Raw genomic sequence first — 24667 nt, 5'->3', positions numbered from 1 at the left:
GGACCTGCTCCGCATGGGTCAGTAGGCCTGTTGCAGAGTTCCTTCTTTCTTATGTTCTTATGTTCTCATGAAACACGTCCCTAATGTTTTCCAGCCGTACCGGAGATTCGAACTCCATACCTTAGTGTGTGACCTGAGTAAGATAACGATCGAGCTACGGGACACTGAATATTATAATACTAAGGTCCGTTTAAAATACAATTTTTCTAGCCAAAATATTTTAGGTGTTAGAGACAGTATGTTATCATGTCCCCTCTATGCTTCCTGCCCCACTATGTCGTCAGGCCATACCCCCGGCCGGGATTGAACCCGCGGTCATAGTCTCAAAACTCCAGCCCGTCGCGTTAGCCACTAGACCAGCTAGCCACAATAAGATTCATCCAACTAGGTATATCTTATTGTGGCTAGCTGGTCTAGTGGCTAACGCGACGGGCTGGAGTTTTGAGACTCTATGACCGCGGGTTCAATCCCGGCCGGGGGTATGGTTTGTTTGCAATCGTGTCATTACGATTTCTTAAGTCATGTCGTCAGGCTGATTTCTCTTAAGAACATAAGAACATAAGAAAGAAGGAACACTGCAACCGGCCTACTGGCCCATGCGAGGCAGGTCCAAGTCTCCTACCGACTTAAGCCAATGCCCCAGCCTAGTCAGGACAGCAAGAATGGTATATAATACCGACAAGATGAAATTAAGACACATGTGCAACATCTGGGTATCTTTATTGTAGACGTTTCGCCATCCAGTGGCTTTATCAATACAAATTCTAGGACATAACTTTAAGACAGTAGGACTATGTACAGAAGACGAGGTAATCAGTCCCTCAACCTTGGAGTAGGTGCGAGGAGCACCGTAGTCGTGGAGATTCTGAAGCAGAAGCAAGGAGCCTGGCGCTTATATAGTAACGTCAGGTGTAGCAGACGAAGGCATAGTCACTGGTAGGTGGGATTCCCCAGTGGAAGTAGGTCCTTCCCAAAGAGATGGGTTAGTTGTAGTTGTCGTAGTCGTGAAGGTTATGTACATGTCCTCAGAATCAAGATTCCAGGATTCTTAGGTTGGCCAGGCGCCCATTTGCTATGGATGTTATTTTATTCTTAAGGTGTTTGAGTTTTCCTACCTGGAGTCTACCTGGAGGGCATTCCGTGGATCAATGCCCCCACGGCCCGGTCCACGACCAAGCCTCCCGGTGGATAAGGGCCTGATCAATCAGGCTGTTACTGCTGGCCGCACGTAGCCCAACGTACGAACCACAGCCCGGCTGATCCGGCACCGACTTCATCTCTCCAGCTCTCTCTTGAAGGCAGCCAGGGGCCTTTTCGTAATTCCCCTTATGCATGTTGGGAGGCTGTTGAACAGTCTTGGGCCCCGGACACTTGGGGTGTTTTCTCTTAGAGTACCAGTGGTGCCCCTACTTTACATTGGGGGTATTTTGCACCGTGTGATAACTTGTGAATACCTCTCTGATTCGCTTCAGATCTTCAACACTAATATTTAACTACGTTATAAACTTATACCGTACTGTGCACTAACAGTGTCCTGTAGCTCACACACTGAGGTCCAGGGTTGGAATCCCGGTAAGGCTGGAAAACATTAGGGACATGTTTCCATAAGACACCTGCTGTCCATGTTCACCCATCAGTATAAAATGGGTACGTGGGTGTTAGTCGACTGGTGTGGGTCGCATCCTGGGACAAAATTGACCTAATTTGCCCGAAATAGCTCTGCATAACAAACGTCTTTCTATATAGTATGTAACTGATGTCATCTATGCCTGTATACCTTGTACATGTACTTGAAAAAATAAAGATATTATTATTACTATTATTATTTTCGCGTGCATTGAGGTACATAGGGCTGGGGTTATGCCATACAGGGATACCTTTCTCAGAACTCGCAGCGACCGATATTTGTGTGTTTTAATTTATTAGCTCTGGTGATATTAATATTCCCAGTGATTTTACACCATCCAAAGTGCCACTTTTTACCACCATAACAATAACTTGTCTATAATATAAACTATTCTGAATTGAATTTATCCTCCTTAGATAAATCCAGATAATATCCTCTTTCCTAGACGGAGTATCATCCAAGTCAGCTTAGCATTTTCCACTATTTATAATATAATAATAACTACCCTTTCCTAAGCATTGTGAGGCCCTAACGACTTCAGCACTTCCCCACTAAAATAATGTTGTAATTCCCGTATTAATAATGTTGGTCTCTGACCAATCAGTCTCTTGCTGATTCCTAATGCATGAACACTAAATACTGTGTGTTGTGTTCTGCAGGAGAGTGCTCGTCCTCCAGTGCGTTACGTGCGACTCCTAAGTTCGTGGCCACCATCCCTAACGTCACCGTCACAGCCAGCCGTGACGCCTCTCTACCTTGCATCGTCGAGGATATCGGCGATTATAAGGTGAGTCGAACGTATCCAGAAAGCTTACATTCAGAGGTAAAGCTGCGGGAAATATCAGGTAAAGTCGCTGTTTTCACGGACTGCATTCACCGCCTGTTTTGTTTATGCCTTTTCCGCTGATGTAGCCTTTCAGATTTTGAACACATTTTACAGCACACGAATAATATGTCCGGAAGGACTGACAAGTCGTAGAGTGCGAAGAGATCGAGATGTCAACACAGTATTGATCAACACTGGTTGATTTATTCACTAAGAGAAAACACAAACCTTTGCTTAGCTTGTTGGCTTTCAGCGATGTGGTTGGATACTTCGAGTGATCCAAAAACTGATTTGAGGATTGTTGCTAATGGTGCGCAGGATACTAAAAAAATAAACAAGGGTAAAGGCACGTGAAAGCAACGAGAGAACCTTTCGATACCAAATTCCATTTGTTCACTGATAGAAATGCCTTGGTTACTCTTGTAAAGGTGAACAGCAAAGACGTAGAAAAACTGAATGATTTGAACACGTATTATAGATGAAGTTATTTTGAAAGAAAAACGGGGATTGGCCTCTGTCGTGAGGATTTAAAGTATAATGCAGAACAAGTCACAGGTGGATGAAAGTCATTAGATCTTTCACACTCTCGTGTGTCGTCAGGAGCTATGCAATGTTGTAAGACAGCAACAGATAGGAGGGCAAATTCTGAGGTAAGGCAGAAGGTGGTTTAGAAAGACACGTAAGCAAACACTATAACATATTTATTAGAAAACGTTTCGGTCCTGGGACCTTGATCACTTCTAACATACAGAGGTAGAAAGACATTATATATATAGGCGGAGAGTGAGATGTGACGCACGTGACCTGAGGAATGTCATAAGAACATAAGAATGGAGGAACACTGTAGAAGGCCTACTGGCCCATGCGAGGCAGGTCCTGTAAGACAGCAACAGATAGGAGGGCAAATTCTGAGGTAAGGCAGAAGGTGTAAGAAGGTGTAACTTGTTCTGGGTTCAAGCCCCATCCGTCCCATGATTTGCTCGCAGTCTATTACTACGATTTCGTGAATATTTAACTTTATGGTAAGAAAGGAGAGTGGAGAACGACTGAGGAGAGTTAGTGGTATCCTAACTGGCACAGTGCCTAGTTGGTAAATTAGACACTTATGCAACACTTGGGTATATTTTTGGAAACGTTTCGCCATCAAGTGGCCAATAGAGAAGCCACTGGTTGGCAAAACGTGCCCCAAATATATTCAAGCGTAGCACAAGTGTCTAATTTATCAACTTGCAGGTTCTCTGAACCATTTATCTACAGTGTGTAGTGAGAGTCTGGACCACACCGCCATCAACTGTGTCACTGAGAACTTGGGGAATCCCGGTTTGTAAATATTAGATTTATATGGGACCACTGGTTAGCTATGGGGGAAACTCGGTGACTATAGCAATTGGTTTAGAAAGACACGTAAGCAAACACTATAACATATTTATTAGAAAACGTTTCGGTCCTGGGACCTTGATCACTTCTATCATACAGAGGTAGAAAGACTATATATATAGGCGGAGAGTGAGATGTGACGCACGTGACCTGAGGAATGTCATAAGAACATAAGAATGGAGGAACACTGTAGAAGGCCTACTGACTCAGGCGAGGCAATTCCTTATCAAAACAACCTCTGCCTATGATGAGGACGGGTAGACGATGCAATCATGTGACTCCTGTGTTGTTGGGTTGGTGTTGCTTAAGTATCATGTATGCCAATGTTTTTGAAATTTTGTAGTTTCCAGTGTTGCGTTCTATAGTGTCGGTGACGGCGATTAGTGAGGCTTCTAGGCACCGTCGGCGTCTGAGGTCTGGTTCGGTGAGAACGAGTTATGCCTCATTCCAGTTCATCAAATGCCCCGTGGAATGAGGCACAACTCGTTCTCACCGAACCAGACCTCAGACGCCGACGGTGCCTAGAAACCTCACTAATCGCCGTCACCGACACTATAGAACGCAACACTGGAAACTACAAAATTTCAAAAACATTGGCATACATGAAACTTAAGCAGCACCAACCCAACAACACAGGAGTCACATCATTTCATCGTCTACTGGTCCTCATCATAGGCAGAGGTTGTAATAAAGTTGGTAGAATTACCGACAATATGTAAAGTAAAAGGACACAAGTACAACTAATGTGACATTTATTGTGGCAACGTTTCGCTCTCCAGGAGCTTTATCAAGCCATTACAAACAATATTGTACCATATTGTATTACTTTTGTCACTACCACTACTACTACCACTAGTGAAAATCGAAATGGTACCTCACTAGTATTACACCTCACTCTGAGCCTTTATATACCCTCTGTGTCCATGTATTGTTTGTAATGGCTTGATAAAGCTCCTGGAGAGCGAAACGTTGCCACAATAAATGTCACATTAGTTGCACTTGTGTCCTTTTACTTTACATAGGTAGAGGTTGTTTTGATAAAGACCTGCCTCGCCTGAGCCAGTAGGCCTTCTACAGTGTTCCTCCATTCTTATGTTCTTATGACATTCCTCAGGTCACGTGCGTCACATCTCACTCTCCGCCTATATATATAATGTCTTTCTACCTCTGTATGATAGAAGTGATCAAGGTCCCAGGACCGAAACGTTTTCTAATAAATATGTTATAGTGTTTGCTTACGTGTCTTTCTAAACCAACTTGTCGGTATTTATTACCAAGGTTTATACCACTATAGCAATTACCTGGAGTTTACCTGGAGAGAGTTTCGGGAGTCAACGTCCCCGCGGCTCGGTCTGAAACTAGGCCTTGTGGTGGATCAGGGTCTAATCAACTAGGCTGTTACTGCTGGCCGCACGCAAACTGACGTATGAGCCACAGCCCGGGCTCGTCAGATACTGACATTTGGTGCCTGTCCAGTGCGTTCTTGAAGACAGCCAGGAGTCTATTGGTACTCTCCATTACGTATGCTGGGAGGCAGTTGAACAGTCTTGGGCCCCTGACACTTATTTTGTTGTCTCTCAGTGCACTCGTGGACCCCCTGCTTTTCATTGGGGGAATGTTGCATCTCCTGCTGAGTCTTTTGCTTTCAACGGGATTTTTTTTTCTCCTGCTAATTTGATACTAATCCCTCTAGAATTTTCCGAGTGTATATTATCGTGTATCTCTCTCGCCTGTGTTCCAGTGAATACAAATCATGGGACGTCAACCATTCCCAGTAATTTAGGAGTCTTATTGTACTTACGTGTGCTGTGAAAGTTCTTTGTACACTCTCCAGGTCAGCAATTTCATCTGCCTTAAAGGGGGCAGTTAGTGTACAGCAGTATTCCAGCCTAGACAGAACAAGCGATTTGAAGAGAATCATCATGGACTTGGCGTCCCTAGTTTTGAAGGTTTTCATTATAAATCCTATAATTTTTCTAACAGATGGGGTAGATACGTTGTTATGGTCTTTGAAGGCAAGATCCTCTAACATTATCATTCCCATGTTCTTCATATTACTTTCTCGCTCTCTTGTATGGTTAGAATTTGTTATATACCTTGATACAGTTTCAATTTCCGTAAGTTTTCCATATCTGAGAAGTTGAAATTTCTCTGAACTGAACTTCATATTGTTTTGAGAGGCCCATTTGAAGATTTGGTTGATGTCCACTTGGAGTCTTGCAATCCGGATGTCATCCGCAAAGGAAGACACAGAGCTATGGCTTACATCTGTCTATATCATATATGAGGATGAGGAACAGGATGGGAGCGAGTACTGTGCCTTGTGGAACAGAGCATTTCAACTTAGTTGCCTCAGACTTTGATCTGTTTACTATTACTCTTCGTGTCTGTTTGTCAGGAAGTTAGAGATTCATCTTCCAACTTTTCCTGTTATTCCTTTATCACGCATTTTGTGCTCTATTGCGCCGTGGTCACACTTGTTAAATGCTTTTGTAAAGTCTGTGTATACTACATCTGCATTTTTTTTATCCTCTACAGTATCCAGGACCTTGTCATAATGGTCCAGTAGCTGGGACAGGCAGGAGCGACCTGCTCTAAACCCGTGTTGCCCTGGGTTGTGTAACTGATGGGTATCTAGGTGGTTGGAGATCTTGCTTCTTAGAACCCTTTCAAAGAATTTTATATGGTATGTTAGTGTTATCGGTTTGTAGTTCTTTAAAACTGCTTTACTGCCACTTTTGTAGAGTGGGGCTATGTTTGTTGTTTTTAGTGAGTGTAGGATGACCCCTGTGTCCATGCTCCCTCTCCATAGACTGCTGAAGGCACATGACAGAGGCTTCTTGCAGTTCTTGATTAACAAGGAGTTCCATGAGTCTGGGCCTGGGACAGAGCGCATGGCCATGTCATTCATTGCCTTTTCAAAGTCTTGTGGTGTTAGGGTAATATCAGAGATTTTTGAACGAGACTCAGTTTTGGGGTTCGTTCATAAAGAATTCATTTGGATTGACGACCCTTAGTGTGGACAATGGCTCGCTGAACACTGAGTCGTATCGGCACTTTTGTATCCCATTTCTTGGCTGTCATCCGTGTATGTCCCCGCCTAAGTAGGAGCCCAATACTGGATGTTGTCTGTCTTTTAGATTTGGCATAAGAGAAGTATTTTTTTTTTTAATTTTCTTTAGGACTTTTAGTTCTTCCTGCGATTCTTCCCGTAATATTCCTTCAGCTTAGGTTCGATATTTGCTATTCCAATGACCAGTGCCTCCCTTCGTATTTCAGATATATTGGCCTCTCTCAGCAACTCTGTGAATCTTCGCCTTCGTCTGTATAGGGAGCATCTCTCTCTAGTTTACTTCTTCTCTTTCTTTTTCTTAATGGAATGTGCCTTGAGCAGATCTCAACAACCACATAATTTATTTTTTTCTAGGCAAAGGTTCGGATCCATGTTGTTTAGGATACTTTCCCAGTTTATTTCATTTAGGACATGGTTGACTTGTTCCCATTGTATGTTTTTGTTATTGACTGATCACATTTTGCTAGTGAGGAGCCCTGTGCATACATGTCTGTACCTCTATTATGTTGTAATCTGAGGAGTGTATTGTCTTTGATACGGTTATATTACGTATCAGATCGTCGTTGTTAGTGAAGATGAGGTCCAGCATATTTTCTGGTCTTGTAGGCACTAATATATGCTGGTTTAAGATGATATTGGTGCGGGGATTTAATAGCTCATGCGTGTGTGAATTTTCATCTGAGCTGCCTCCTGGAGTGGTCTCTGCTAAAATATTATCTGCTACACTCCTCCATTTTAGGTATCTTAAGTTGAAATCTACCAGTAGCAAGATGTTTGGGGCAGGAGTTGGGAGTTTTCCCAGACAGTGGTCAATTTTCAAAAGCTGCTCCTGGTATTGCCTGGAAGTTGCATCTGGAGGCATGTATACTTCCACAATGACAAGGTTTTGGTTTTTCAGTTTTTACCGCCAAAACTTCAAGTACATCATTTAAGGTGTTTAGTAGTTGTATACAAATGAGCGACTTTGTGACGCTGCAACTAGTATGATCTGAGAATGAAAGTATTCCGTACTGGGGGTAATGACCGAATTGTCACGTGACGCTTTGGTAACCTTTTATGAACATATTTTATGAACTTATTTTATTTATACTGGAAAATTTTCTTTGTTTTAAGTTGAGGTTTTACTAGTTCTTAAGATGTTGTATATTTAAGGAATCTGGAGAGTAGGAGTTTGGAAAAAAGTATTGATAGAATAAGATACTCGTAGACTCCCTTGGCTCTCACATTGACTTTTTTTTAAGGAGGGGGGGGGGGGAACGAAGGGGGTTGTGAGGAAGAATGCCTCTTTGTATAATATATATTCAAAATACATTGAGTGTTTTGTAATGTTGCAGTATTGTAGCTGATTTATCTCGGTAAACTACTGAAATCTTATATTAGATTTTAATACCTCTAAATCTGAATCTCTAAATCTCCCTTTCTAGAGTTACACATTTATTGATATTAATCTAAGGAGCTGGATAAAGTATTTATGTAATTTTTAACAAGCATATATTTAAATTTGTTATATATCCTTCATACCTTATATATTGTATACACCAACATCTTTGTACATGCTTTGTATACCCTATTTCAAAATTAAATATTCTTATTTGTGTATTAATAGAAGATTGGTTGGTAGAAGTGGAAAGTTTAAATGGCTTCTGAGGAAAATCAAAATATTTTTTTCTCAAAGCAGTTTTACCTGCCTCTCCGAGGCTATGGGTCCCCACATTTTGCATTAGAGGTCGACCCCATCTCTAGTATTTTTATTATGTTTTTCATTTTACCAGTATGGTGGAGGTATGGCTGAGTGACAGAAAATATATAGTGAAAAATTAAGGTGTGTGTAGGGTAATTAGCAGTAATTAGGGATGAATTATGATTAAGTAATTTAGCCAAACCGAAAGTCGTAGTATCCACACGTCATCGCGAGTGTCGAGGCTTTGGTTCCCATGTACAAATGAAGACATTATATTTTTTGTTACTTATTAAACATATAACTTAAAATAATGTATTACTGGAGCAACGTTAATTATCGAGTGATCGGTATGGCACATATCTGAGCTCTGACACAAAATGATCTGACACAGTAATTGTCAGCTCTGCTGCTATCAAAGACAATAGCCGGTATCAAAGTGGTTAAGTACTGTAAAGTAATTGTTGACTCGACTACTGATATCAACAGAAATGATCAAAGAGAACCAAAAGTTACAATACCGTGGCTAGAACAATATACACATAGCCTGCACGTAGGAGAAGGAAAGGAATGACCAGGTTTCGATCGGGTTTGGACCACTGACAAGCCATATTGAAGCGAGAAGAGATGACCAGAATATATTCGAGAAGGGGCGGGAGAAGATGGAGGGGTAATAGTAGTGGAAGAAGAGGTAGTAGCAGTAGTAATAGTAGTAGTAATATTAGTGGTAGTAATAGCGGTAGTAGTAGTAATAGAAATAGTATTAGTAGTAAGAGCAGTAGTGGTAATAGCAGTAACTGGTGGTGGTGGTTGTAGAAGTAGCAGTGTAGAAGAGGTAGAGGTGGCAATAAGAAGGTAAAAACAGTATAAGTGGAATACTAAGGAAAAATTGTGGTAGTGTAATGAAAAAGTAGCTGTAGTAGTAGTAGTAGTAGTAGTAGTAGTAGTAGTAGTAATAGTAGTAGTAGTAGTAGTAGTAGTAGTAATAGTAGTAGTAGTAATAGTAGTAAAGAAGAGCACTGCAGTTGAGTTACTGACCCACGAGACAAGCTTCTGTAGGATAGAAACCACCGAGGCAGAAGACAGAAAAGGCAATGAAAATACAGGAAAAGAGAAGTAAGGAGAGGAGTAGGCAAAGATCAGGTCAAGCCACTAGTGTTCTGAAATTTAGAGCATTTAGCCCAATATGAAGCGCAGGCATCAACAAATACAAAGCCAAGGCTAAGATTCCTGTTAGGAATGTAAGGTATAAGGGATACTTCGATAAGATGGCTAGAAGGACAGACAATTTTGGCAGTAGCTCAGTTAAGAGGTTGACTACGATCTCCAACATTACAGAAAAGAGCATTGTTAAGACTCGGTAAGGCTAACACCCATTTTGTAACCCTTAAGGGAAATCAGCCTGATGACACTGGAGGACAGGAGGGTTGGGAGGACATGATAATGACATATAAAATACGGAGAGGAATTGACAAGGTGGATAGGGACAGAAGGTTTCAAGTCATGGGACACAGCAACAAGGATTCACAACTGGAAGTTGAAAACTTAGATGAGTTACAGGGATGTTAGGAAGTGTTTCTTCAGTCATAGAGGTGTCAGGAAGTGGACCAATCTGGAGAGTGATGTAGTGGACGCAGGATCTATACATAGCTTTAAGAAGAGGTACGATAAAGCTCTTGGAGCAGGGAGAGAGTGGTTCTAGGAGCGAGCAACGAAGTGGAAGGTACAGCTGTTATTCGACGACCCCGGCAACCACAAATAGCTGAATACAAATAGGTGACTATATAACACACACAGTATGGTTGATCACACAGTGTAGCCACTACACGACACATACTGTATGATCACACAGTGTAGCTACTACACGACGCATACTGTATGATCACACAGTGTAGCTACTACACGACACATACTGTATGATCACACAGTGTAGCTACTACACGACACATACTGTATGATCACACAGTGTAGCTACTACACGACACATACTGTATGATCACACAGTGTAGCTACTACACGACACATACTGTATGATCACACAGTGTAGCTACTACACGACGCATACTGTATGATCACACAGTGTAGCTACTACACGACGCATACTGTATGATCACACAGTGTAGCCAACACACAACACACATTGTATGATCACACAGTGTAGCCAACACACAACACACATTGTATGATCACACAGTGTAGCCAACACACAACACACATTGTATGATCACACAGTATAGCCAACACATAACACACACTGTATGATCACACAGTGTAGCCAAGACACAACATACACTGCATGATCACACAGTGTAGCCAAGACACAACATACACTGCATGATCACACAGTGTAGCCAACACACAACATACACTGTATGATCACACAGTGTAGCCAAGACACAACATACACTGTATGATCACACAGTGTAGCCAACACACAACATACACTGTATGATCACACAGTGTAGCCAAGACACAACATACACTGCATGATCACACAGTGTAGCCAAGACACAACATACACTGCATGATCACACAGTGTAGCCAACACACAACACACACTGTATTATCACAGTGTAGCCAACACACAACACACACTGTATTATCACAGTGTAGCCAACACACAACACACACTGTATTATCACACAGTGTAGCCAACACACAACATACACTGTATGATCACACAGTGTAGCCAAGACACAACATACACTGCATGATCACACAGTGTAGCCAACACACAACACACACTGTATTATCACAGTGTAGCCAACACACAACACACACTGTATGATCACACAGTGTAGCCAACACACAACATACACTGTATGATCACACAGTGTAGCCAACACACACTGTATGAACACACTGTATTATCACACAGTGTAGCCAACACAACACTACGACCACACAGTGTAGCCAAGACACAACATACACTGTATGATCGCACAGTGTAGCCAACACAACACATACTGCATGATCACAGTGTAGCCAACACATACACACTGTATGATCACACAGTGTAGCCAACACACAACACACACACACTATGATCACACAGTGTAGCCAACACACAATACACACTGTATGATCACACAGTGTAGCCAACACACAACACACACACTGTACGATCACAGTGTAGCCAACACACACACACTGTACTATCACACAGTGTAGCCAACATATGACACACACTGTATGATCACAGTGTAGCCAACACACAACACACACTGTATGATCCCAGTGTAGCCAACACACAACACACACTGTATGATCACACAGTGTAGCCAACACACAACACACACTGTATGATCACAGTGTAGCCAACACACACTGTACGATCACACAGTGTAGCCATCACACAACACACACTGTATGATCACACAGCGTAGCCAACACACACCACACACTGTACGATCACAGTGTAGCCAACACACACTGTACGATCACACAGTGTAGCCAACACATAACACACACTATATGGTTCATCACACCTAGTGTCGCTGCTCAGTGCTTTCGTATGCAAATTATGCTACTAAAATGCAAAGTTTTTCCTTCAGTTTCAGTTGCAATAATAACTAAAAAAATTATCACTGAGGCAGTATTTTTAAATATTTCATGGAATATAAAATGGGGCGGAGAGGTTGCCATGGTGACAGTAGTTAATCTGGCATTAACTTTTTTTCTGTTACATTTACATGATATAAATTAATGCTAAGAAAAATGTTATCACGTCACATAACATTTAGAGAACTCACAAACACAAATATATATATATATATATATATATATATATATATATATATATATATATATATATATATATATATATATATATATATATATATATATATATATATATATATATGTCGTGCCGAAGATGTAAAACTGGTCAATTAGCAAGAACTCATTTAAAATTAAGTTCTTTCTAAAATTTTCTCTTATACGTTTAAAGATATATTTTTTTTCATTAATGTTAATGTAAAATTTTTTAATTTTACACCAAAAGAACCTTAGAAAGCTTACCTAACCTTATTATAACAAGAGTAATTTATTTTAGTCTAACCCAGCTAAATATATTTTAAGTACGTTTACAATAATTTAGTACTAAACAAACACAATCAAATATATTTTTTTCGTTAGGTTCAGAATGATTTTGGCGAAATTATTGCATACACAAATTTTCGCTTGTCCTATATGGCAAGATGAGCGTTGCTATTTAAGCCAAGATGGCAAGTTCTGCCTATTCGGCACGATATATATATATATATATATATATATATATATATATATATATATATATATATATATATATATATATATATATATATATATATATATATATATGCAAGGAATTCGCAAGATCAGGCGAAATATACACAAGCACTGATCTCTGGCTGACGGAGACTCGAACCTACGAACCTTGGAACAAGGTACGCAGTGCTATACCATTCTCACCACACTGGACCAATAACTTGGCGTCCAGCTTGAGCTAGACTTTGATCCAAGGCAGCCAGCTTTCAGGGAGTAGGCTTACAGCTTTTCATCTCATCCCCTGCATGCATCAGCCTTATTAGAGATTTTAACAATGCAAGGAATTCGCAAGAGCAGGCGAAATATACACAAACACTGATCTCTGGCCGTGTATATTTCGCCTGCTCTTGCGAATTCCTTCCATTGTTAAAATCTCTAGTAAGGCTGATGCATGCAGGGGATGATATTAAAAGCTGGCTGCTTTGGATCAATGTCTAGCGCAAGCTGGACGCCAAGGTATTGTCCAGTGTGGTGAGAATGGTATAGCACTGCGTACCTTGTTCCAAGGTTCGTAGGTTAGAGTCTCCTTCAGCCAGAGATCATTGTATATATATATATATATATATATATATATATATATATATATATATATATATATATATATAGTAGGTAAGACACATAGGCAACAGTTAGGCAACTTTATTCCGAAACGTTTCGCCTACACAGTAGGCTTCTTCAGTCGAATACAGAAAGTAGGCAGGAACAGTAGAGATGTAAAGACGATGTAATCAGTCCATCACCCTTGAAGTCGTAGAATTTGAGGTGGTCAGTCCCTCGGCCTGGAGAAGTTCAGTTCCTGACTATGGAACTGAACTTCTCCAGGCCGAGGGACTGACAACCTCAAATTCTACGACTTCAAGGGTGATGGACTGATTACATCGTCTTCACATCTCTACTGTTCCTGCCTACTTTCTGTATTCGACTGAAGAAGCCTACTGTGTAGGCGAAACGTTTTGGAATAAAGTTGCCTAACTGTTGCCTATGTGTCTTACCTACCAACCTGTCGGTATTGTATACCATTTTCGATGTTCGTATATATATATATATATATATATATATATATATATATATATATATACACACACATATATATATATATATATATATATATATATATATATATATATATATATATATATATATATACACATATATATATATATATATATATATATATATATATATACACGTATATATATATATATATATATATATATATATATATATATATATATATACGTATATATATATACATACATATATATATTTATTTTTTTTATTATCACACCGGCCGATTCCCACCAAGGCAGGGTGGCCCGAAAAAGAAAAACTTTCACCATCATTCACTCCATCACTGTCTTGCCAGAAGGGTGCTTTACACTACAGTTTTTAAACTGCAACATTAACACCCCTCCTTCAGAGTGCAGGCACTGTACTTCCCATCTCCAGGACTCAAGTCCGGCCTGCCGGTTTCCCTGAATCCCTTCATAAATGTTACTTTGCTCACACTCCAACAGCACGTCAAGTATTAAAAACCATTTGTCTCCATTCACTCCTATCAACACGCTCACGCATGCCTGCTGGAAGTCCAAGCCCCTCGCACACAAAACCTCCTTTACCCCCTCCCTCCAACCCTTCCTAGGCCGACCCCTACCCCGCCTTCCTTCCACTACAGACTGATACACTCTTGAAGTCATTCTGTTTCGCTCCATTCTCTCTACATGTCCGAACCACCTCAACAACCCTTCCTCAGCCCTCTGGACAACAGTTTTGGTAATCCCGCACCTCCTCCTAACTTCCAAACTACGAATTCTCTGCATTATATTCACACCACACATTGCCCTCAGACATGACATCTCCACTGCCTCCAGCCTTCTCCTCGCTGCAACATTCATCACCCACGCTTCACACCCATATAAGAGCGTTGGTAAAACTATACTCTCATACATTCCCCTCTTTGCCTCCAAGGACAAAGTTCTTTGTCTCCACAGACTCCTAAGTGCACCACTCACTCTTTTTCCCTCATCAATTCTATGATTCACCTCATCTTTCATAGACCCATCCGCTGACACGTCCACTCCCAAATATCTGAATACGTTCACCTCCTCCATACTCTCTCCCTCCAATCTGATATTCAATCTTTCATCACCTAATCTTTTTGTTATCCTCATAACCTTACTCTTTCCTGTATTCACCTTTAATTTTCTTCTTTTGCACACCCTACCAAATTCATCCACCAATCTCTGCAACTTCTCTTCAGAATCTCCCAAGAGCACAGTGTCATCAGCAAAGAGCAGCTGTGACAACTCCCACTTTGTGTGTGATTCTTTATCTTTTAACTCCACGCCTCTTGCCAAGACCCTCGCATTTACTTCTCTTACAACCCCATCTATAAATATATTAAACAACCACGGTGACATCACACATCCTTGTCTAAGGCCTACTTTTACTGGGAAAAAATTTCCCTCTTTCCTACATACTCTAACTTGAGCCTCACTATCCTCGTAAAAACTCTTCACTGCTTTCAGTAACCTACCTCCTACACCATACACTTGCAACATCTGCCACATTGCCCCCCTATCCACCCTGTCATACGCCTTTTCCAAATCCATAAATGCCACAAAGACCTCTTTAGCCTTATCTAAATACTGTTCACTTATATGTTTCACTGTAAACACCTGGTCCACACACCCCCTACCTTTCCTAAAGCCTCCTTGTTCATCTGCTATCCTATTCTCCGTCTTACTCTTAATTCTTTCAATTATAACTCTACCATACACTTTACCAGGTACACTCAACAGACTTATCCCCCTATAATTTTTGCACTCTCTTTTATCCCCTTTGCCTTTATACAAAGGAACTATGCATGCTCTCTGCCAATCCCTAGGTACCTTACCCTCTTCCATACATTTATTAAATAATTGCACCAACCACTCCAAAACTATATCCCCACCTGCTTTTAACATTTCTATCTTTATCCCATCAATCCCGGCTGCCTTACCCCCTTTCATTTTACCTACTGCCTCACGAACTTCCCCCACACTCACAACTGGCTCTTCCTCACTCCTACAAGATGTTATTCCTCCTTGCCCTATACACGAAATCACAGCTTCCCTATCTTCATCAACATTTAACAATTCCTCAAAATATTCCTTCCATCTTCCCAATACCTCTAACTCTCCATTTAATAACTCTCCTTTCCTATTTTTAACTGACAAATCCATTTGTTCTCTAGGCTTTCTTAACTTGTTAATCTCACTCCAAAACTTTTTCTTATTTTCAACAAAATTTGTTGATAACATCTCACCCACTCTCTCATTTGCTCTCTTTTTACATTGCTTCACCACTCTCTTAACTTCTCTCTTTTTCTCCATATACTCTTCCCTCCTTGCATCACTTCTACTTTGTAAAAACTTCTCATATGCTAACTTTTTCTCCCTTACTACTCTCTTTACATCATCATTCCACCAATCGCTCCTCTTCCCTCCTGCAATCCTACCATCATGCAAAACAGTTACAGGTTTTTGTTTCACAGTCATCTGGCAGGACGGTAGTACTTCCCTGGGTGGTTGCTGTCTACCAACCTATATATATATATATATATATATATATATGTGTATATATATATATATATATATATATATATATATATATATATATATATATATATATATATATATATATATACACATATATATATATATATATATATATATATATATATATATATATATATATATATATATATATATATATATACACATATATATATATATATATATATATATATAGGTTGGTAGACAGCAACCACCCAGGGAAGTACTACCGTCCTGCCAGATGACTGTGAAACAAAAACCTGTAACTGTTTTGCATGATGGTAGGATTGCTGGTTTCTTTTTCTGTCTCATAAACACGCTAAGATAACAGGGATATCTTGCTACTCCTACTTACACTTTGGTCACACTTCACAGACACGCACATGCATATATATATATACATACATCTAGGTTTTTCTCCTTTTTCTAAATAGCTCTTGTTCTTTTTTATTTCTTCTATTGTCCATGGGGAAGTGGAAAAAGAATCTTTCCTCCGTAAGCCATGCGTGTCGTATGAGGCGACTAAAATGCCGGGAGCAATGGGCTAGTAACCCCTTCTCCTGTATACATTTACTAAAAAAAGAGAAGAAGAAAAACTTTATAAAACTGGGTTGCTTAAATGTGCGTGGATGTAGTGCGGATGACAAGAAACAGATGATTGCTGATGTTATGAATGAAAAGAAGTTGGATGTCCTGGCCCTAAGCGAAACAAAGCTGAAGGGGGTAGGAGAGTTTCAGTGGGGGGAAATAAATGGGATTAAATCTGGAGTATCTGAGAGAGTTAGAGCAAAGGAAGGGGTAGCAGTAATGTTAAATGATCAGTTATGGAAGGAGAAAAGAGAATATGAATGTGTAAATTCAAGAATTATGTGGATTAAAGTAAAGGTTGGATGCGAGAAGTGGGTTATAATAAGCGTGTATGCACCTGGAGAAGAGAGGAATGCAGAGGAGAGAGAGAGATTTTGGGAGATGTTAAGTGAATGTATAGGAGCCTTTGAACCAAGTGAGAGAGTAATTGTGGTAGGGGACCTGAATGCTAAAGTAGGAGAAACTTTTAGAGAGGGTGTGGTAGGTAAGTTTGGGGTGCCAGGTGTAAATGATAATGGGAGCCCTTTGATTGAACTTTGTATAGAAAGGGGTTTAGTTATAGGTAATACATATTTTAAGAAAAAGAGGATAAATAAGTATACACGATATGATGTAGGGCGAAATGACAGTAGTTTGTTGGATTATGTATTGGTAGATAAAAGACTGTTGAGTAGACTTCAGGATGTACATGTTTATAGAGGGGCCACAGATATATCAGATCACTTTCTAGTTGTAGCTACACTGAGAGTAAAAGGTAGATGGGATACAAGGAGAATAGAAGCATCAGGGAAGAGAGAGGTGAAGGTTTATAAACTAAAAGAGGAGGCAGTTAGGGTAAGATATAAACAGCTATTGGAGGATAGATGGGCTAATGAGAGCATAGGCAATGGGGTCGAAGAGGTATGGGGTAGGTTTAAAAATGTAGTGTTAGAGTGTTCAGCAGAAGTTTGTGGTTACAGGAAAGTGGGTGCAGGAGGGAAGAGGAGCGATTGGTGGAATGATGATGTAAAGAGAGTAGTAAGGGAGAAAAAGTTAGCATATGAGAAGTTTTTACAAAGTAGAAGTGATGCAAGGAGGGAAGAGTATATGGAGAAAAAGAGAGAGGTTAAGAGAGTGGTGAAGCAATGTAAAAAGAGAGCAAATGAGAGAGTGGGTGAGATGTTATCAACAAATTTTGTTGAAAATAAGAAAAAGTTTTGGAGTGAGATTAACAAGTTAAGAAAGCCTAGAGAACAAATGGATTTGTCAGTTAAAAATAGGAGAGGAGAGTTATTAAATGGAGAGTTAGAGGTATTGGGAAGATGGAGGGAATATTTTGAGGAATTGTTAAATGTTGATGAAGATAGGGAAGCTGTGATTTCGTGTATAGGGCAAGGAGGAATAACATCTTGTAGGAGTGAGGAAGAGCCAGTTGTGAGTGTGGGGGAAGTTCGTGAGGCAGTAGGTAAAATGAAAGGGGGTAAGGCAGCCGGGATTGATGGGATAAAGATAGAAATGTTAAAAGCAGGTGGGGATATAGTTTTGGAGTGGTTGGTGCAATTATTTAATAAATGTATGGAAGAGGGTAAGGTACCTAGGGATTGGCAGAGAGCATGCATAGTTCCTTTGTATAAAGGCAAAGGGGATAAAAGAGAGTGCAAAAATTATAGGGGGATAAGTCTGTTGAGTGTACCTGGTAAAGTGTATGGTAGAGTTATAATTGAAAGAATTAAGAGTAAGACGGAGAATAGGATAGCAGATGAACAAGGAGGCTTTAGGAAAGGTAGGGGGTGTGTGGACCAGGTGTTTACAGTGAAACATATAAGTGAACAGTATTTAGATAAGGCTAAAGAGGTCTTTGTGGCATTTATGGATTTGGAAAAGGCGTATGACAGGGTGGATAGGGGGGCAATGTGGCAGATGTTGCAAGTGTATGGTGTAGGAGGTAGGTTACTGAAAGCAGTGAAGAGTTTTTACAAGGATAGTGAGGCTCAAGTTAGAGTATGTAGGAAAGAGGGAAATTTTTTCCCAGTAAAAGTAGGCCTTAGACAAGGATGTGTGATGTCACCGTGGTTGTTTAATATATTTATAGATGGGGTTGTAAGAGAAGTAAATGCGAGGGTCTTGGCAAGAGGCGTGGAGTTAAAAGATAAAGAATCACACACAAAGTGGGAGTTGTCACAGCTGCTCTTTGCTGATGACACTGTGCTCTTGGGAGATTCTGAAGAGAAGTTGCAGAGATTGGTGGATGAATTTGGTAGGGTGTGCAAAAGAAGAAAATTAAAGGTGAATACAGGAAAGAGTAAGGTTATGAGGATAACAAAAAGATTAGGTGATGAAAGATTGAATATCAGATTGGAGGGAGAGAGTATGGAGGAGGTGAACGTATTCAGATATTTGGGAGTGGACGTGTCAGCGGATGGGTCTATGAAAGATGAGGTGAATCATAGAATTGATGAGGGAAAAAGAGTGAGTGGTGCACTTAGGAGTCTGTGGAGACAAAGAACTTTGTCCTTGGAGGCAAAGAGGGGAATGTATGAGAGTATAGTTTTACCAACGCTCTTATATGGGTGTGAAGCGTGGGTGATGAATGTTGCAGCGAGGAGAAGGCTGGAGGCAGTGGAGATGTCATGTCTGAGGGCAATGTGTGGTGTGAATATAATGCAGAGAATTCGTAGTTTGGAAGTTAGGAGGAGGTGCGGGATTACCAAAACTGTTGTCCAGAGGGCTGAGGAAGGGTTGTTGAGGTGGTTCGGACATGTAGAGAGAATGGAGCGAAACAGAATGACTTCAAGAGTGTATCAGTCTGTAGTGGAAGGAAGGCGGGGTAGGGGTCGGCCTAGGAAGGGTTGGAGGGAGGGGGTAAGGGAGGTTTTGTGTGCGAGGGGCTTGGACTTCCAGCAGGCATGCGTGAGCGTGTTTGATAGGAGTGAATGGAGACAAATGGTTTTTAATACTTGACGTGCTGTTGGAGTGTGAGCAAAGTAACATTTATGAAGGGATTCAGGGAAACCGGCAGGCCGGACTTGAGTCCTGGAGATGGGAAGTACAGTGCCTGCACTCTGAAGGAGGGGTGTTAATGTTGCAGTTTAAAAACTGTAGTGTAAAGCACCCTTCTGGCAAGACAGTGATGGAGTGAATGATGGTGAAAGTTTTTCTTTTTCGGGCCACCCTGCCTTGGTGGGAATCGGCCAGTGTGATAATAAAAAAAATAATAAAAATATATATATACACATATATATATATATATATATATATATATATATATATATATATATATATATATATATATATATACATTATATATATATATATATATATATATATATATATACATATATATATATATATATATATATATATATATATATATATATATATATATATATATATATATGTCGTGCCGAATATGTAAAACTGGTCAATTAGCAAGAACTCATTTAAAATTAAGTCCTTTTTAAAATTTTCTCTTATACCTTTAAAGATATATTTTTTCATTAATGTTAATGAAAAAAAATTTAATTTTGCACCAAAAGAATCTTAGAAAATTTACCTAACCTTATAATAACAAGAACAATTTATTTTAGCCTAACCCAACTAAATATATTTTAGATTTGTTTACAGAAATTTAATACTAAACAAACACAGTGAAATATATTTTTTTCGTTAGGTTCAGAATGATTTTGGCGAAATTATTGCATACACAAATTTTCACTTGTCCTATATGGCAAGATAAGCTTTGCTATTTAAGCCAAGATCGCAAATTCTGCCTATTCGGCACGACATATATATATATATATATATATATATATATATATATATATATATATATATATGTATATATATATATATATATATATATATATATATATATATATATATATATAATGTCGTGCCGAATAGGCAGAACTTGCGATCTTGGCTTAAATAGCAACGCTCATCATGCCATATAGGTCAAGTGAAAATTTGTGTATGCAATAATTTCGCCAAAATCATTCTGAACCTAACGAAAAAAATATATTTCACTGTGTTTGTTTAGTATTAAATTATTGTAAACAAATCTAAAATATATTTAGCTGGGTTAGGCTAAAATAAATTGTTCTTGTTATAATAAGGTTAGTTAAGTTTTCTAAGTTCCTTTTGGTGCAAAATTAAATTTTTTTACATTAACATTAATGTAAGTCATAATGTAGTCATACCCACATCATCATACCCACACCATCATACCCACACCATCACACTCACATCACACCCTCACATCACGCTACACGATCACTCCACACCAACACATTCACACCATCGCTCCCTTATCTTGGCATTCTCATCCTCACACCCACATCACCATCACACCATCATGACAGTCACTATCACACCCACTCAAACCTTCATCACGACCTCTGCAACCACAAATAGGTGAGAACACCATCGTGACACCCACACCATCACACCCCCACCATCACACCCACACCATCACATCCACACCATCACACCCACACCATCACACCCACACCATCACACCCCCACCATCACACCCACACCATCACACCCACACCATCACACCCACACCATCACACCCACACCATCACACCCCCACCATCACACCCACACCATCACATCCACACCATCACATCCACACCATCACACCCACACCATCACACCCCCACCATCACACCCACACCATCACACCCACACCATCACACCCACACCATCACACCCATACCATAACACCCCCACCATCACACCCCCACCATCACACCCACACCATCACACCCACACCATCACACCCACACCATCACACCCACACCATCACACCCACACCATCACATCCCCACCATCACACCCCCACCATCACACCCACACCATCACACCCACACCATCACACCCCCACCATCACACCCACACCATCACACCCACACCATCACACCCACACCATCACACCCACACCATCACACCCACACCATCACACCCACACCATCACACCCACACCATCACACCCACACCATCACACCCACACCATCACACCCACACCATCACACCCACACCATCACACCCACACCATCACACCCACACCATCACATCCACACCATCACACCCACACCATCACACCCACACCATCACACCCCCACCATCACACCCACACCATCACACCCACACCATCACACCCACACCATCACACCCACACCATCACACCCACACCATCACACCCACACCATCACACCCATACCATCACACCCACACCATCACACCCACACCATCACACCCCCACCATCACCCCCCCACCATCACACCCACACCATCACACCCACACCATCACACCCCCACCATCACACCCACACCATCACACTCACACCCACACCATCACACCCACACCATCACACCCCCACCATCACACCCACACCATCACATCCACACCATAACACCCACACCATCACACCCACACCATCACACCCCCACCATCACACCCACACCATCACACCCACACCATCACACCCACACCATCACACCCACACCATCACACCCACACCATCACACCCCCACCATCACACCCACACCATCACACCCCCACCATCACACCCACACCATCACACCCACACCATCACACCCACACCATCACACCCACACCATCACACCCATACCATAACACTCCATCAAATTCACATCACATACCAGTGATGGTGTTCTTTTCAATCCACCCCTCCCACTGCATCCACCCATCCCCCTCACTAGATCCACCAACCCACCCACTACATCCACCCAAACTCACCCACGCTGCATCCACCCAAATCCACCCACGCTGCATCCACCCAAACCTACCCACGCTGCATCCACATAACCCACCAACTAGATACACCCAGCCCACCTACTAGATCCAAACCATCCCACGCTGCTTCCACCCAACCCACCCACTAGATCTATCCAACCCACCTACTAGATCCATCCAAACCCACCCACTCTGCATTTACCCAAACCCACCCACTAGATACACCCTGCCCACCTACTAGATACAAACCCACCCACGCTGCATCTATTCAACCCACCCACGCTGCATCCACCCAACCCACCCACTAGATCCACCCAACCCACCCACTAGATGCACCCAGCCCACCCACTGCCTCCACACAAAAACACTGATATACTGGAAACATCCCGGGCGTTTATATATGTAAAACTGTCCATTACCTGTACATCGATCAAAGGTAAGAGCATAGTGGTCGCTGTGTGATCACCGAGTGACAACTACCTCGAGCAAATACTTGAGTCATACTCGAGTCAACACTCGAAGCTTGATGCCACCCTCCACCCACCCCCCTTCTTCACTCTGTTCATTACTCCACATCAAAGCGTCATCAACTGATGACGTTGAAAAGCCATTTGTGGTGAATGTTGGTTGCTGATTGTAGTGGTGGTGGTGGTGGTTGGTGTTTGGTGGTGGTAGATGGTAGTGTTGTTTGGTGGTCAGGGTAAGGACTGTTACTTGGTAGTGGAAATAGTGATCACTGTGGCACTGTTCGTGACAAGAAGTGCTGGTTCTGAAGGCAGTAATGATGGCAGTAGCCGTGGTTGTGAAGGCAGTTGTGATGACAGCCGTGGATGTGCAGGCAGTAGCGATGACAATAGCCATGGTTGTGCAGGCAGTAGTGACGACGGTAGTCGTGGTTGTGCAGACAGTAGTGATAGCCGTGGTTGTGCAGGCAGTAGTGATGACAATAGCCATGGTTGTGCAGGCAGTAGTGACGACAGTAGCCGTAGTTGTGCAGGCAGTAGTGATGGCGGTAGCCGTAGTTGTGCAGGCAGTAGTGATGACAGCCGTAGTTGTGAAGGCAGTTGTGATGACAGCCGTGTTTATGCAGGCAGTAGTGATGACAGCAGCCGTGGTTGTGCAGGCAGTACTGATCCCAGCCGTGGTTGTGCAGGCAGTAGTGATGACAGTTGTCCTGATTAAGGCAGCTGTGATGACCGTAGCCGTGGTTGTGAAGATAGTTACGAAAGTAACCGTGGTTGTGCAAGCAGTAGTGATGACAGCAGCCGTGGTTGTGCAGACAGTAGTGATGACAGTAGCCGTGGTTGCGCAGGCAGTAGTGATGACAGCAGCCGTGGTTTTGCAGACAGTAGTGATGACAGCCGTGGTTGTGCAGGCAGTAGTGATGACAGCCGTGGTTGTGCAGACAGTAGTGATGACAGTAGCCGTGGTTGTGCACGCAGTAGTGATAGCAGCCGTGGTTGTGCAGACAGTAGTGATAGCCGTGGTTGTGCAGGCAGTAGTGATGACAGCAGCCGTGGTTGTGCAGACAGTAGTGATGGCAGTAGCCGTGGTTGTGTAGGCAGTAGTGATGACAGTAGTCCTGATTAAGGCAGCTGTGATGACAGTAGCCGTGGTTGTGAAGACAGTTTTTATGAAAGTAGCCGTGGTTGTGCAGACAGTAGTGATGACAGTAGCCGTGGTTGTGCAGACAGTAGTGATGACAGCAGCCGTGGTTGTGCAGACAATAGTGAAAGCCGTGGTTGTGCAGGCAGTAGTGATGACAGCAGCCGTGGTTGTGCAGGCAGTACTGATCCCAGCCGTGGTTGTGCAGGCAGTAGTGATGACAGTTGTCCTGATTAAGGCAGCTGTGAT

General features: G+C 41.6%; 1 protein-coding gene across 1 annotated transcript in view; it reads left to right on the top strand.

Annotated features, from left to right (window-relative positions):
- The first annotated feature begins 2290 nt into the window (after positions 1-2290).
- Positions 2291-24667, top strand: part of LOC128696484 (lachesin-like) — a 344218-nt gene continuing 321841 nt past the window's right edge. The window contains exon 1 of the mRNA XM_070094758.1: positions 2291-2414. The gene's annotated coding sequence lies outside the window, so the exon portion shown is untranslated. The remainder of the gene's footprint in view (positions 2415-24667) is intronic.

This window comes from Cherax quadricarinatus, chromosome 47 (assembly GCF_038502225.1).
Source record: "Cherax quadricarinatus isolate ZL_2023a chromosome 47, ASM3850222v1, whole genome shotgun sequence".
NCBI classification, from domain to species: domain Eukaryota; kingdom Metazoa; phylum Arthropoda; class Malacostraca; order Decapoda; family Parastacidae; genus Cherax; species Cherax quadricarinatus.
Note: the sequence above shows the minus strand (reverse complement) of the source record. Positions and strands in the feature narration are given on the sequence as shown.